Genomic DNA, 15806 nt, shown 5'->3' with positions numbered 1-15806 from the left:
AAACAATCCACATTTTACAGAAAAGTAGACATTACCTATATGCAGAGACCCTCCTATGGGTATCAGGTCACATGTTAAAAAATGAATGAAAAAGGCAATAAAGAAGGAGAAAAAAAAGACCAAGTTTCTATTTCCACTTAGTTGCAGGAGGCTCATTGGGAGGAACCTCTACAGCTCTTAAGGAGAGAAGGTATATAACTACTTTGGTTGAGATGAAGTGGAGGGAGAAGAATATGCAAATGACCAGGGAGATAATGAATGAAACCAAAGGTGAGTAGGTTTCCTTCTCTGGAAAACAAAGATGGATAGCGTGGGAAGAAAAATAATAAGCTAGATGGCTTAACAGCTACCATCAGAACACTGTTAGTTGTAATAACACGAGCACTAGGATGCAAAAATCCTGAACTATCAGTGGCTTAATACAAAACAAGTATTTCTTGCTCGTGTCACAGTCCAGTGAAGCGATTCGTGGGTAGCAGCTCGGACAGCAGCTCGTCTAGCTGTGCTTTGGGATCCGAGCCCCTCCCAGCCGTGGCACTGCTTTCAACACATAGGTCCGATGGGTCACTCTGTGGGGACTTACGTTCCAGTATATAGGAAATCATCTGGAACTTTGGAGGTAGAAAGTCTCTATGGGCCAGGCCTGGAGGTGGGGCTTATTTTGGCCCACATTCCACTAGACAGTGTTCAGTGCCATGGCCATACCTCCCTCTAACTGTACGCTCGGAAGGAAAGGACGTGGCTTTTGTTTTTTTTTGTTTTTTGTTTTGTTTTGTTTTGTTTTGTTTGTTTTTTTAGGACGTGGCTTTTGAAACTCCCCTCGTCACAGCCCCTGCATCAGATGCTTTAATGCAAAAGGACTGTTGCCATCTTTCTGAATACAAACCAATACAAATTCATAATCTAACTGGCAACGACATCAAGAAAACAGAATCGTTTGGTCCCTGGAAATTCAGGGGCAAATAAACTGAATCTATCTCCTTTCTACAAAATAAAAATGTATAGATTAATTTTTATACAAATTAAATATATCTCTTCCAGACAGCCCTTCCATGATGCTTTATAAGAACAAGGGGTAGTATTGAGTTCCTAATCCATGTGAGGCACTGTGCTAAGAGTTTTGTACATATTATCCATTTTATTTACCTTTATTGTATTACTGGGAAGTAGGAATTATTATTTTTTTATAGAGCAATAAACTGAATCCCAAGAAAGGTCCTGATTTGCCCAAGATTATAAGGATAGGAAGTGGTGGGGTCAAGGTTCAAACAGGTTTCACTACCAGAATGGTCAGACCCTACTGCCCTCTGTGACCTCTGACCACTCCCCAATTCAGAATTCCCTGCGTATACTCACTTGATGCTCCCCTACGGCTCTCTGCACATTTTGGCGTGTATATTGATTTGCAAGCTGCATCAGTTAATCATTTCTGAGTAACAAACACTCCCCATATGCAGGGGCTTACAACAAGAACAACTTATTTCTCATGATTCTGTAGGGTGACTGGATGGTTCTTCTGCTCCACATGGTATTAGCTGGAGTCACTCAGGAAGCTGCACCCAGCTGGTGGTAGCTCTGGCCAGCAGGGCCAAGAAGGCCTCTCTTGTACGCCTGGTGCCCCGGTGCTGTGCTGGCAGCCATTGTACCTCAGTTCTCCTTCATGTGGCCTCACTCTCCCTGGCTTTCCCTCCTCCAGAACCTCTCCACATGGCCTCGTTCTACAGAAATGGCCTGGACTTCCTTACAGGATGGTAGATGTCTTCCAAAAGGGAGAGAGCAGAGGCTCTCAGTCATCTTAAGATCTAGCCTTGACCAGCCCAGCATCGCTTCCGCCACATTCTGTGGGTCCAAGGAGCCATGAGGCCACCCGAGATTAAAGGAGTGAGGAAAGAGACTTCACAGGTTGGTAGGATGAACAACAAGGAACTTGTGGCCATCTTTAATCCACCACACAGCATTCCTTGCGTGAGTATCTGGCACCGTCACCCCAATTGAACTCCTAAAGGCAAGATATAGGTCTTCCTGGTTTTGCAATTCGTTTTCAGCACCTAAGGCTAATGGGTCTCAATAAAGTCAATTAAACTACTGTAGAAAAACCATGATGTATACAATTTAGGCAGAAGAAAGAGAAATCTGAAATACACAACAGAACACAGACCCTCAGTACATCTTAGACTCCTCACTTGTGAAATCTGGGAGGAACTCTTTCCAACTACTTTTTTACCAGAGAAACTGTGGCAATGCACTGACATCTCTTTATAAGTGCTCTGCTTCTTTGCTCACCTAATTGCTCACCTACCTATATGAGCTGAAATATGGAGTCTTTCTCTTGATTCGAGTCTGAAAGTCATGACAAACGGCACATTTGGAATTTAGGCCAAATGATGAGACACTGCCCAACGAATTGACAACTGTATAAGAAGATTCTGCTAAAATAAGAACTCTATCCATTTTCACTGGCTTTCTCTTAGAGGAAAATGAAATTTTCTAACATATACATTAAAAAGCATGGCTCTCACACACACTAGCATTTCGAAGCCTAAGTGGCTATAGGTCTCACCCTCGGCATTCAATGGGGCAGCACTCTGCAGCTGTTCACTACTTCAAAGTGTTTTCTGCTAGGTATAGCGCATGCATGCATGCACAAACACACACTCCTATACCAGCCAACAAATAAGATGAAAAATAAAAGAAGACAAAACTGTACAAGCAAAAAAAAAAATGAGACTAAATATAAATCAGCTGTTAGGTGATCTTATCAGTAAGACACAGGGATGGCTCTAGGGAAAGTGAGATAGTTCAGTTAGATTTGTCCTGCCTTTCTTTGTATTAGAGATCCTGAAACAAACACTCATAGATGGTTCGCTGTACTAAAAGCATCACCTCTTTCTTCCATTCAGGCCTCTTTCTTTGCCAAGATCCCTGTAAGTAGAAAAATGACAAAAATGCATGAGGGTTACATCCAAAAGCAAAGGCCTGGGGCATATTGTTGGAAAGATAAAGACTGTTCATTTGGGAGTTCTCTGTTCCTTTATTACCTGAGAAAAGATGGGGTAGTAATTGACATGTGGTTCTTGACAGATGTTGACAAGGGAAAAACATGTAACTGAGCCCCTTGGAGTTTTTGCAAAGGATGATTATGATGCTTGTCTCCATGTTCCACAACCTCAAGAGTGCAATCAAATCTCGCCCCTTACCCTAAGTGCCAAGCAGACATCCATGCAGATGTTATAGGCCTATATCAGCAGCTGGCCGAAGAATAGAACTCTCTCGTCTCACATAAAGGGCACACACATAGAGACCACTGAACGTGGAGTGAGGAGGGCTCTGCTACGTTCTATTGTTAATCTCTCTTGAAATAGATTGACTGCCGTGGAGAAAGAATTCACCAAAAATTTTCCCTTTTAACTGTCAGGGCTTGCATGTGGGCATGCACCGTGACATTAAACAATTCATTGTTTTGCTCCGAAATTATATCCATATTTTATTTGATAAAAGAGTAGGATGATGGTAATATTAACAAATGTGTCATTAAATTGCACTGCGTAAGGATAACAATTAGATTTATAAAGGAAATGTTTTCTCCGTATTTGCCAAACATCCAGATGAAAAGTTGAAAGATTGTCAGTTGTGCAGATGTTCCAAATATCCAGATGTTATGCAGAGAAGATATTTGGCAACAAATGAAACTTTCTTTTCATCCATATGTTCCATTCTAGTTCCATTTTATATAAAATTATAGAATAATGGAAATTACCAGCATACTTTAGTTTTTAAATACAAAAGCAGAGCAGAATGTAAGAATACTATTTTGTGGTTCCTTTTCAATGCCTGCAGTAGTAAACCGAGAATTCGGAGGATTTTAAGGAAAGGGAATTGTTCATGATTAACAAAATATCACACTGATCTGATTTCAGTACCTCTAATTCTTTTCTCACTTCATATTTCTCTGTACTTTGGTAGAATGGCTGAATAATAATTTGAGATTGTTTGTCTCTATTTCTCTCCCTATGTCTTCTAGTTGCTCCTTCCCATATTTACTCCAGCAGCGGGCTCTGGGTGTCATTAGCAGACAGTGGATACGTATGAGAGTGAAAAGCACAAATAGCCCGAAGGCTTCCTAAACTTTTGGTTTCCCAAAGTTTGAGCTTCAAAGAAAGGAGTAGGTCAATATACAGAAAAGGAAGACGTGCACTCTTCCTTGCACACTTAAGTTTGTGGAATAACACAGATACTGAAGTTGAACGTGCACTTAGATATGCTGTCACGATTGTACCTGCCAGCTTGGGTGGGCTCCAGTGTGCTTCAGGAACAATCACGCACACAATCCCCTGACAACAACAAAGGGTTCTTTCTATCTTACATTGTACGTCCGCCATGGGTACATGAATATCCAAGTCGAAGGAGAGGCCCCTATCTGGAATATTGGCTGGCTGGCTTCCTTGCTTTCTTTCTTTTTCTTGTTTGTTTGTTTTTTTTTAAGATTTTATTTATTTATTCATGAGAGACACACAGAGAGAGGCAGAGACACAGGCAGAGGGAGAAGCAGGCCCCCTGCAGGGAGCCCGATGTGGGACTCGATCCCAGGACCCTGGGATCACGACCTGAACCAAAGGTAGACGCTCAACACTGAGCCACCCAGGTGTCCCTGGAATATTGGTTTTTACCTCAGTCTGACTTCTCACAATTATCATTTTAGCCCTGTATTATGTGCTTCATTGTGCAGATTACTGGGTTAGATGTGTTGAAGTAGTTATTTGTTTAGGGTATTTTCCCTTTGGGAGATTATAAAATATGGAAGAAAACACTATTTCAGACAAATAGAAAACAGAATGAGAATAATCACAGTGCACGACTCCAATGGGAGTCCATGCTAGTGGGCTCACGTACAGCTCCCATCACTGCCATGGTGGCCCCTCCATTCATGGACCCACATGTTGATTGATGGAGTGACCAATGACAAGTGATGGTCTAATACCAACCAGACAGCTCATTATTTTATTCACTTGGTTGTTCAATGCCTCTTCCCTGGTAGGTATTTTCTGGTGGCCATTAACATGTAATACGGAATTTTTATGCTTTGCCCACTTTTATATGTCCATTCATGTGCCACTCCTCACACCTCCTTGCCTCTAATTTTATAGTCCTTTTCCTTCTAAGCCACTGACAATTGGCAGCAATCTAATGATCCATACCCTGGGCCACTTCCTCCTGTACCTTAAAAGAAGAGTAAGATGCACGGTTTCAGTTCTACCCATTGGGAAAACTTTTCTCCTATCTTTTAAGGACCCTTGTCATTGTCCATTTTCAGCTTGCCCTGTCATATCAAACTATGCCATAATTTGGCCTCAGGCTAAATGGTTTCCTCAGTCCCCGGCCTATGTACAGCATTTGCCCTAAATATGAAATAAGTCTTAAAAAGTCTTTTTCAAAATGATGTTGCTCATGCTGCACCATACAGGCTATGTATTTTCTGTTCTTATCCTCATCTTTTACATTAATTTGATGCCTCAACAACCAGAATCATATATTATAATCAATAAACAGGACAAACACATATCTTATTCCAAGATACCCAACTTGGCAGCATTCAGAATTATCCTATTTGCATGCACATTTACATTTTTATGAAATGTTTAAAAAAGTAAACGTATACAAGCTCAATTCTTACTTGTATGAATATCTTTCTCACTATTTTCCTACAAAATGCTTCCATCCAGAAAAGCAGGTAACTGAAATATTCCCCAGTTAATAAAGGGACATCATTGTCATGTCTTTTATTATATAACAAATCATGACTGGAAAATTAACAATTTATGTGATTCAGAAATGTTTTTAAGAATTAGGGATGTTGGGCAGCCCAGGTGGCTCAGCGGTTTAGCACCACCTTCAGTCCAGGCCTGATTCTGGAGACCCGGGATCGAGTCCCACGTCAGGCTCCCTGCATGGAGCCTGCTTCTCCCTCTGCCTGTGTCTCTGCCTCTCTCTCTCCCTCTCTGTGTCTCTCATGAATAAATAAATAAATAAAAATCTTTTAAAAAATAAATTAAAAAAATAATTAGGGATGTTGGTGGTGCCTAGATGGCTCAGGGGGTCATGCTTTCAGCTCAGGTCATGATCTCAGGGTCCTGCGATGGAGCCCCTCATCAGGCTTCCCGCTCAGTGAAAAGCCTGCTTCTCCCCTTCCCTCTGCCTGCCACTCTACCTATGTATTCACTCACTCTCTTTCTGTCGATTAAATAAATAAAATCTTTTTAAAAAATTAGGTATGTTGAAGCATGATAAAACAGTTACCTTAATATATTTCAAAGGCTACTATATGCATGTGCAATTAGACTTGTTCTGAGTTGTTTCAGCGTGCAGAAACAGGAAGTAGAAATTACAGGGAGGCAGATTTGGATTCAACAGAAATAAAACTTTTATAATAAAATTATACAAAATTGGAAGAATGGGTTGTATCTACAAGTAGTGAGTGTTCAGTGGAAGGATACATGTTAATGTGTCTAACTAGGGGTGACTTGACTAAAGTTTAGGAATATTGTAGAATTTATGTGCTAGTTAGGGAGAAGTAGAAAGATCAACTCTGAAATAATCTAAGTAAAAAAGCACTGCACAATGAGAGGGACATAGGTTTAAACCAAAACCTAATGGCAATGTCAACTTTGTTAAATTACATCATTTTATCCTCTATAAATAGGAATAATAAACTACTTACCCTGTAGGGTTTTGTGAAGCTCCAATATAATAAAAATATGTGTCAAATAAAATGTCTAGGACATGGCTGTGTTCAGTGAAATTTTTTATTATGCTCTGATTTTATATAGTCACACCTTCTGAAGCTGCCAACATTTGACCTTTTTTAATCTATAAAAATGGTAATATATGTGATTTAACCTGATATTATTAAGAAACCCAGATAGAATTACACCCTGACTCCTGAAAATTCTAAGATTCAGATTTAGGTTCTGATATTTACAGATTAAAACATCTTTATTGCTTTATGTATATAAAAAAGCATAGCATGATGATTTAGATGGAGAAGTTTTTCTCTCTGGAAGATTTCATGTTGTAATGATACAAAATGTACTTGAATAGATCTATCCATTTCATGAATAAAAATAAAAATTACATCTTTGTTTTGGTAGAAATTTTTTTTTAAGATTTTATTTTATTTATTCATGAGAGAGACAGAGAGAGAGAGAGAGAGAGAGAGAGAGAGGCAGAGACACAGGCAGAGGGAGAAGCAGGATCCAAGCAGGGAGCCTGATGTGGGACTCGATCCCAGGACCCCAGGATCACACCCTGGGCTGAAGGCGACTCTAAACCCCTGAGCCACCCCGGGATCCCAGTTTTGGTGGAAATTGACAAACGGAATTTAAATCAAATACGGACAGGCAAAAGACCAAGAACAGAAACAACGATCTTGAAAAAGAATAATGTGGGGAATCTTACATTGCCAAATACCTAGACTTCTAAAACATCAGTAACTCAGCAATCGTTTAGTACTTAACGAAGTAAGAATAGATAAATAAAGCTACAACCACAACAACAAACGCAGAGTATGGTGATTTAGAGAAGTCTCCTTTCTGGTTTTATGCAGTTCCAAATGATTAGCTCGACCTCTGATCTACGGCCTACACCTTGGGTGCAAACTTGCTAGGTTAGATAGAATTCTAAAACTCATGTGACCTGGAAGCCCCCGACAGACACTTAGGGACAGGAAAGCAAGTATGAGTAGAGAAGTCATTTTATCTTCCATAGCCCGGCCGCATACTCTAAGAATCAAAGCAGATCACCGAGGAGAAACGAGGCGACTGTGTTAACCAATGCGGTTACTGTCCACTTACTCTCTGAAAACAGCCGAGAAGAAGGGTGGAATTCGTTGATGTTTCTGTAAATCAGAGAATCTCTGCAAATTGTAGCATAGTTTTAGCAAGTGTTGGGGTTTAAAATTTAAATCATTCCAGCATAGTTTAGAATTGCAGTTTTCTAACATAAGTACTTTCTGCTACTGAAGTCACGTGGGTCCACTTGAGACATATGCATCGGTGTATTTTAAGGCACTCTATTTCCTGACATAAGTAAGTGTTTGGTACTTTAATTATAACTCATCAAGAAAGACCGTCTATTTACCTGTTGATCAAAATTTCTAAATTATGGAGGGAGGAAACATGTGAATGCCAGCTGTACTTAAAAGAAATAACAATAATTTACCTATGCAAGAAAATTACAGAGTACACATACTAAGCTATGGTGGATAATGCTCTAGTAAACCAATTGGATATATCAGTTATATGATTATTCTAGAACTTAAAACAAATAAACCCAAAAAAAACCCCACTGCCTCAATTCCTTGGGGGGGAAAAAAAACAAGCATAAGTAGTTTAAAAAAAAAACCTTAATAAAAGTGATTAATAATCACTAATAGCTTATAGCTTAAATGATCATTTAAACTATATTCTATTAGTTCAGGAGATATATCACTGTTATTGTACTGACTCCTTTATACTTGGAAAGAAAAAAGAAAAATGGCTTTGTTTTTACAGGACAAGTACTTAAGCACAGGTCTGAAAACCAGAAAGAGTTTCTGTCCCAGAAGACTGAGCAGATTAATCCTGAAGCATTTTTCTAAATTACCCCATAAATCAAAGCAAAGATTAGGATGAAGTTCTATGAATCAACATCAGGGTCATAGCCTAGGTCTAGAGGAGGGGGAAAAAAATGCCAGGAAACCAGAAACAGTGAGCCAGTTGTCAGCCTAGGAACATGGCAGATGGTTAAAGTCAGAAGTCACGCAAGTAGCTTAAGAGCCAAGGTCCAAACCACAAGGCAGAAGTTAGGAGAGAAACACAACTGGGCGCCATCCCCCAAGCAGGGAACGGAAGCCAAGCAGAGGTGCCTGGTCACAGAACCCAAGGGCAGTTGCTGAAACAACAGAGCTTCCTTGTCTCCTGCCCTTTTAAGAAGGCAATAGAAGATAATTAATGTCTGTGCCTCTTTGGCTTATGATCAAATTAGAGGCAAGTATGGTCTGATTGAGAGTTTGCACTTGTCCAACAAGATCTGGAGACATTCGGATTCCCTGGAACGTGAGCCTGTAGGCGGGTCCGAAGAAATCAGACAGACTGAATGCTCTTGAACCAACTCACCTTGGCCGGGTCACTTTCCCTGCGTGATTTCCTTATTTTCAGGACAGGAGAAAGACAACCAGGAATTCGAATTGTTATGCATGGCAAGTGCTGACTTCTTTTAAATAACATTTCCTGTATTATGTCTAGTTAGTGGCATTAAGGACGGTGATCCAGTTCTCTCCTCGGGGAAGTAGACTAATGGGCCTGTTTACTCCTTTGATTCAAACCAATAAGAGAAACAACAGGTGAAGGGAAAATGGTTTAACAGGGCGGTTTTAATGCATGTCCATATTACCCTAAGAACACACTTGCTTTTCCTTGGCCCCTCCCTCTTCCTGATTTTCTACTCCTATCTTTAGCGTTTGCAGAGAGAAGTCATGCCCGCCCATTGTTCTCCTGGGATCCTAAGGAGAGACTAGCCCCAGAGCTCCAGACGGTGGGCTCCCAGCAGATCAACAAGGGGAACTTCTACATGCCCCTGGGTGATGGTATTAAGCTAATGATCTTCTCTGACAGGAGGCTCCCCCCACCGCCCCCCCCCCCCCGCCATATTGTCTAAATTTTCCACTTCCTAACTCCTTTTACTGTTCACTCCCATGGTTATCACTTTGTGCACTGGAAAACAATACCATCCCCCTTGTTAATTTTCTATTTTTAGACTTGGTTTAGTCAGTCTATATAGTCAGATGGTTTATATTTAGCTCCTCTCAAGTGGCTTCCATTAGTCACTAAAACTCGTCATTCCCTTAGTCATTTTGGTTGGTTGGATGGTTGGTTGGTTGGTTGGTTGGTTTTCAAGATCATTGGCCTAAGATATAAAACAGCATTTCCAGGGATAGCTCATAAGGGTGGGATCAGATACTTTAGTCTATACTCTAAAAAGAGTCTACTTATTCCTCGGACACTAATCTAATTTTTCATTCTTTTTCAAGCCATTATCTCCTTTAGTCTTGCGTAGTTAGTTTTGAGGTCCTTGTATCCATGATACTTTCCTATCTGGGAGGAGAGTTTCTGGGCTCTGTTGTTATCCCTGAAACTTAGCGCCATGCCTGGCACATTGCTGGAAATCAAGATACACTTGACAAATAAATGAATAAATAAATGTTTTAAACCTTGCTGGTAAGAATTATTTCTGAAGGCAGTGGAAATTCCTGAGTTAATTTTTTTCTTGATTTATAAACTGCTTCTATTTTCTCCTGTTTTTCCTCCTTTAACACCTCCTAGTGTTTTTGCTTCAATTTATATGTTATTAGACTATTAGAGAAGAATTTCGTCCTGTACAAGAATTTATGTGCATATTTTTGCATAATGTTTCTTGAGCCACATGCCTTGAAGTGATTCTTGCCATAGGATTTCTTGCCTGGTAAGTGACTTGGAAATCATCTAGTCTCATTCCAACACTTTATAGACGTGAAACCTGACACCTAGAGAAGATAACAGACTTCTCAGATTGCAGGAGATATGGTTATGATTCAAAAGCTTTGTACTATAATTTTTCCTTTTGTTCACACTTTATTCTTGTACTGAAAGATGACCCCATGTTGTGTGTAATGGCCAACTTTCTCACATCACTCAAGTACACATTTTTCTCTTACATTTGGAAATGCAGCTCCTGTTTAATGGGCTAATCTCTACCTGGGACTCAAACTCTACAAATTGCAGACTCTCTGGCAACTCACTGCTGATTGCTGAGTTTTCCCAGAAGCCTTAAGCTTATAATTTCAGAGAGATTGAAGTTGACTTCTTAGAGTTTTGACACCCACTGTAGGTCCATAACCAGCATCCAGCTGAAGTTCTTACTGTGGTCTCTTTTCTGCACAAAACTATTTTCCTCGGTGCTTTTGGCTTCTGCATGGAATTTTGAGGTTGGTCACATGGTGGCGCTGTAGCTAGCAGCTTTTCTTGTGTATTTTTCCATTGCCTTAGCTTTGTTTTTAAATTACAGATTTGAATATGTGCATCTTTTAAATTCAGCTGCAGGTGAAATGGTTTAATGGCTCTTGACTTCTAGATTAATTTTAAACATTAGAAACATTGTAAAAACAGACTCTTGCTAATAATGATCATTATCGTAATGGCTGGGGGCATAATCATTTACCAACATTAACCAAGTGATTAAAATCCGTCATGAGTTTAATTTGAAAAGATTTAAGTTCCTTTGCAATAAATGGCTAATGATATTAGCTTCATCTTTGTGAGGCCAAAATTTATCATTATATGACTTTGTACTTCCACTGCTTGATAGAAACCCACTCTTGTTAACACAGGTCATATTATACCTACTGTTTACCAAGCACGTGGCGTTCCCTATATTGGTACTGAATTGGGCCATATGGTGCATCGCATACAGGCAATCATCACTCTTTTATGGCCCTGCTATTTGATAATTTATTATTTCACAAGGCAAGTGACCTTAGCAGATGTTCAGATTAATTACCATGGTCAGTAAAACCTGTAGGGAAGGGTTTATGACTCATTTTTATTAAAACTAGATAGGATATTTGTAATACCTACATCTTTTTTTGATATGATATTTTCCTAGCTTTGTAGTGATGCCTCTAAAAAGTGTCTAATCTAAAATTTTGCAGTAACTGTTAAGAAATATTTTGTGTCTACTGACAAAAGAAAAAGAAAAAAAGAAAGGTTCAGTGTTAAATATGTTTCCAAAAAACCTGCCTCTGGACTTTAAGTTTACTCACCTCCTCATTTTTTCCTTTGATGAATCATGAACAAAATCTTGACGTTGAAGAATATACTACCAGAAGATACCCCACAAGGGTATCTTGAAGGATGATAATCTTCCACAACAACAACAACAACAACAAAAATTAGAGAAGGAAAAAAAGAAAACCAAAAAACCACAGCAAACAACAACTACCCTAAACAAACAAACTTTGGTAACATGGAAGGAAAAAAAAAATACTTCCTAATGGTTACTATTTCATTTCCAGAAGTTTTCCCCAAAGGAAGCAACCAAGTAAATATCTCTCACTGATTAATATTAGAAATTAGCCTTCGCCAGGCTCACTGGAGGTGTTAGCAATCTCTTCCTCAAAACCCATCAATGTTGTTGCTATTTCTATTTTTCAAAGAGGTAGAGACCCAAGATGGAGAATTAACATGCCAGAGATTGTTAAGTGAGTGGGTTGAAGGCATGTCAATTGGCCAATAAAATGCTAATGTGAAAAGTAAATACTTGCTCTCTATTCGGTTTCTAAACTCCAGTTCTTTACAATGTTAGCCCATAAGTAGGCTAAGAGGGTTAGGGTAGGTAAGAAATTAAAACAAACAAACAAAAAATCACTCTGTGATTAGGAAAATCAGACAGTTTAAAACTCATACATAGAATTTGCTACAGTATTTTAATGAAGGAAAAGTCACAAATTTTTAAATGGCAAGCTTTGAAAGCTTTACTGACCTAAGCTATTCATTCATTCATTCACTCACTTATTTATTTAGAATAGCTGTGGAGCACCTAACTCTAGAAAAGATGCTAGATGTTAGGCATCCTAGGAAGTTAGGATTGGCAGGATGGACACTAACGATTCACAGTACTACAATTCCTCCCCCAAATACTTGTGTTATCTCCCTAAAGAACTCATCTTTTCGTTAAGATAAAGACAAAATACAGAACTTAGCATAGCATGTTAGAATGGAAGCAACCATAAGAGAGAATCTAGACAAGAAAAAATAGACTCAGAAATAAAATTACTTATCAAAGATCTCACAGCTAGACTGTAGCAAAAAAGAAATTGAATACCAGCTTTTTGGAGTTCATCCCACTATACAGCTTCCCAAAGACCTCTTAAACATCCCCTTTTGTATACTGGGAGTAATTTTAATCCACAAACTATATAAAAGAAGTGTGTCCTGAGATAGATTTTTTTTTTTGTATCTGAGAGGTAACATAATAGAACGTAATAGTGATTTATGTTTGCCTTAATGTCTATCTCAATACAAATATCCAGTGAAATTTTATATGACTTGAAGATATGAAAATTGTGCTGCCCGGGTTTTATGGAGCTTCAATGATGACTCTAATGCTTTTATGGACTGAAATTTTTTCCTTCTCAAATATAGAAAGGGAGACAATACATCCTTCTATAAGAATTAATGGCTAAAAATTTGTCCTATAGTTACAGATTTATTATGCCCAATAAAATTTCTAAAAAGTGCCCTGGTTGTTGCTGCAGTTATTGGAAAATTCTTTGCTCTAGTTATTCAGCGCCTTATGGCCAATAAAAGTGTGCAGGTCCCACATTTCTTTCCCTGCTTGTTAAGGTGTTTTTAATAATTATTTAAAATAACTTAAATATCCAAAACCAATTAAAACAATATGTGAAGATGACATGAAATGGTAGAAAGACAAAATCCAGAATCTGTGCAGCAAAATGGAGGATCACGAACACCAACAGGTATCCAGCGGCCTGTCCATGAAAGCTTGTGTAATGGTCTGATCACTTATCTGCTTAATTTCCTGCCAGCCAGACATGATCGCATCAATTTCCTTTACAAGCAGCTATTACCATTTTGAAGGAAAGAGAAGTCATTTTAAACTCTAAACACACAAAGAACAGGAGTTCGTTGAGTCCTTCTATGCGGAAGGAAGAACATCACCTTCCATGTCTGGAAAGTTTAATTTTGAAGAGTTTGGAGCACTCCACATGGAGTGAGGTATCTCACAAAAGCCTTAAAAATGTCAGAAATTAAAACATGTTTTGTTTTATTTGGCATTTTATAGACAGAAACTTTGCCAAGGAAAGAGAGTTTAAGAATTTTTTTAAAAATCCCCAAACAAAATGAAGGTCCACCCTTGTCTTCATAGCTATACTGCTTCCCTCCTCCAGGGGTAACAATTATATTGTTGTTTATTCGCTCTTTTTTTTTCTTTTTTGACAGTTCTTTGCTTTCCTTGCTCATTTTGCCACATTTCTAGAGAAATTACTTCACTTTGCCTGAATTTGAACTTTAGACAAATAGATTCACATGTTCTCTTCTGTGATTTGCTTCCTTCACCCAGCATTCTGTTTCTAGGTTCATCCATGCTGACGCATGAAGTGTGAGTCTTGCCTTTGCGTCCTGGTATAATTTTCCATTACAATGGAAACTCCAGTGAAATTCATTTTCCACTCTGTGATTAGTGCATATTTAAGTTGCTTTCAGCATTTTGTTGTTGTGGACAAGACTTCTGTAGAGCATTCTTATACATGTTTCCAGCTGCACATGTGCAATGGTTTTTCTAGGTTATACACCTAAGAATGAAATTGCTGGGCCAGAAGGTATTTTTTCCAAAGTAGTAGCAATTACCCACCCAGAAGCAATGGGTAAGAACTCTGCTGCTCCAAAATGATATTTTCCAACTTTCAAAAAATTTGGCCAAAGAGTGAAAAAAAATGGCATTTCCTTGTGGTTTTAATTTGCATGTCTTTGATTTCTAACAAAGTTACCTATTTTTTGCCCACTTTCCTACTGCATTATTCATATTTTTCTATTGATTGTAGATTTTCTTTAAACACTCTAAATTCTATTCCTCTGTGGGTTATGTGTTTATAAATATTTTCTGCCAGTTTGTGACATGTATTTTTCCTGGTTTAAATGGAAAACATTACAAATAGATGCTATTAACTTAAAATAGTCAAAATTTTCAGTCAGATGCTTTATAATTTGTATTTCTTCTGTCATCTTTAGGAAATTTTTCCATAACTGAAATTTTAAAGCAAATTCTATTTTTTTAAATTCTAAAGTTTTCACTTTTGCTTCTAAGTCCTTAATCCATTTGGAATTGATTTTTAAGTATGATGGAAGGAAGGCATCCTTTTTTAAATCTCTCTAACTAATCGGAGATCTCTAATCGGTCCACTTTGTTCTACATCTTTGTATTTTTTTGATATTATCGGGGAAATATATGGGATGAGAAACTGAAAGAAATCTGATTTGTAGGACTAGCTCTTTCAATGCAAGGGAAATTTTGGAATCAGAGAAGCTGGGTAAAGGAAATAAAATGTCTTTATTGAATCCTTTCCCCACTCACCTGTATTATTGCCAACTTGGTCATACATCCATCAGCTGTCCTTATATGTCTCAGTTGGTTTCTGGGTATTATACACTCTTGCATCTATTTATATTAAAAAGTATATATTGACTGTTTATCATATAACAGGTAGTGTTCGATACTCTGGGGACACAGCAGTGAACAGCAATAAGAAATCCCTGCCTTTGTGTAGTTCATATTATAGTGGGGAGACAGATGATAAAGAGATAATAGAGTAAACTGTATAGTATGTCAAAAGGTTCTAAGTCATGATGGGTAGATCTCTACTGAAAAAGAAAAGGAAATCAGGAGAGTGGTGGGGTGGGGAGAGAAGACATTGGTATTTTGTGTACGAGTTCCCCCTTATTAAGATGGTGTTTAAACAGAAACCTAAAGGAGATGAGGTGAGGGAATGAGCTCTGTTGATACCCATTATATCAATGATAGGCCATTAGCTGTTGGCCTCTTTGTTCATTCTTGCATGAATACTACATTGTCTCAATGTCTATGGCTTTATAATAAATCTTAATGTTCACCCTGAGTCTTCTGTCTGTGAGTGTCTCTGGCACCGAGCTTCATCTGTTCCTAATAATATTCCCTTGTGTATATGTAGTACAATTTTTTTTTATCCATTCATCTGTTGA

Source organism: Canis aureus, chromosome 34, assembly GCF_053574225.1.
Source record: "Canis aureus isolate CA01 chromosome 34, VMU_Caureus_v.1.0, whole genome shotgun sequence".
NCBI classification, from domain to species: Eukaryota; Metazoa; Chordata; class Mammalia; order Carnivora; family Canidae; genus Canis; species Canis aureus.
This window is presented reverse-complemented; position numbering follows the sequence as displayed.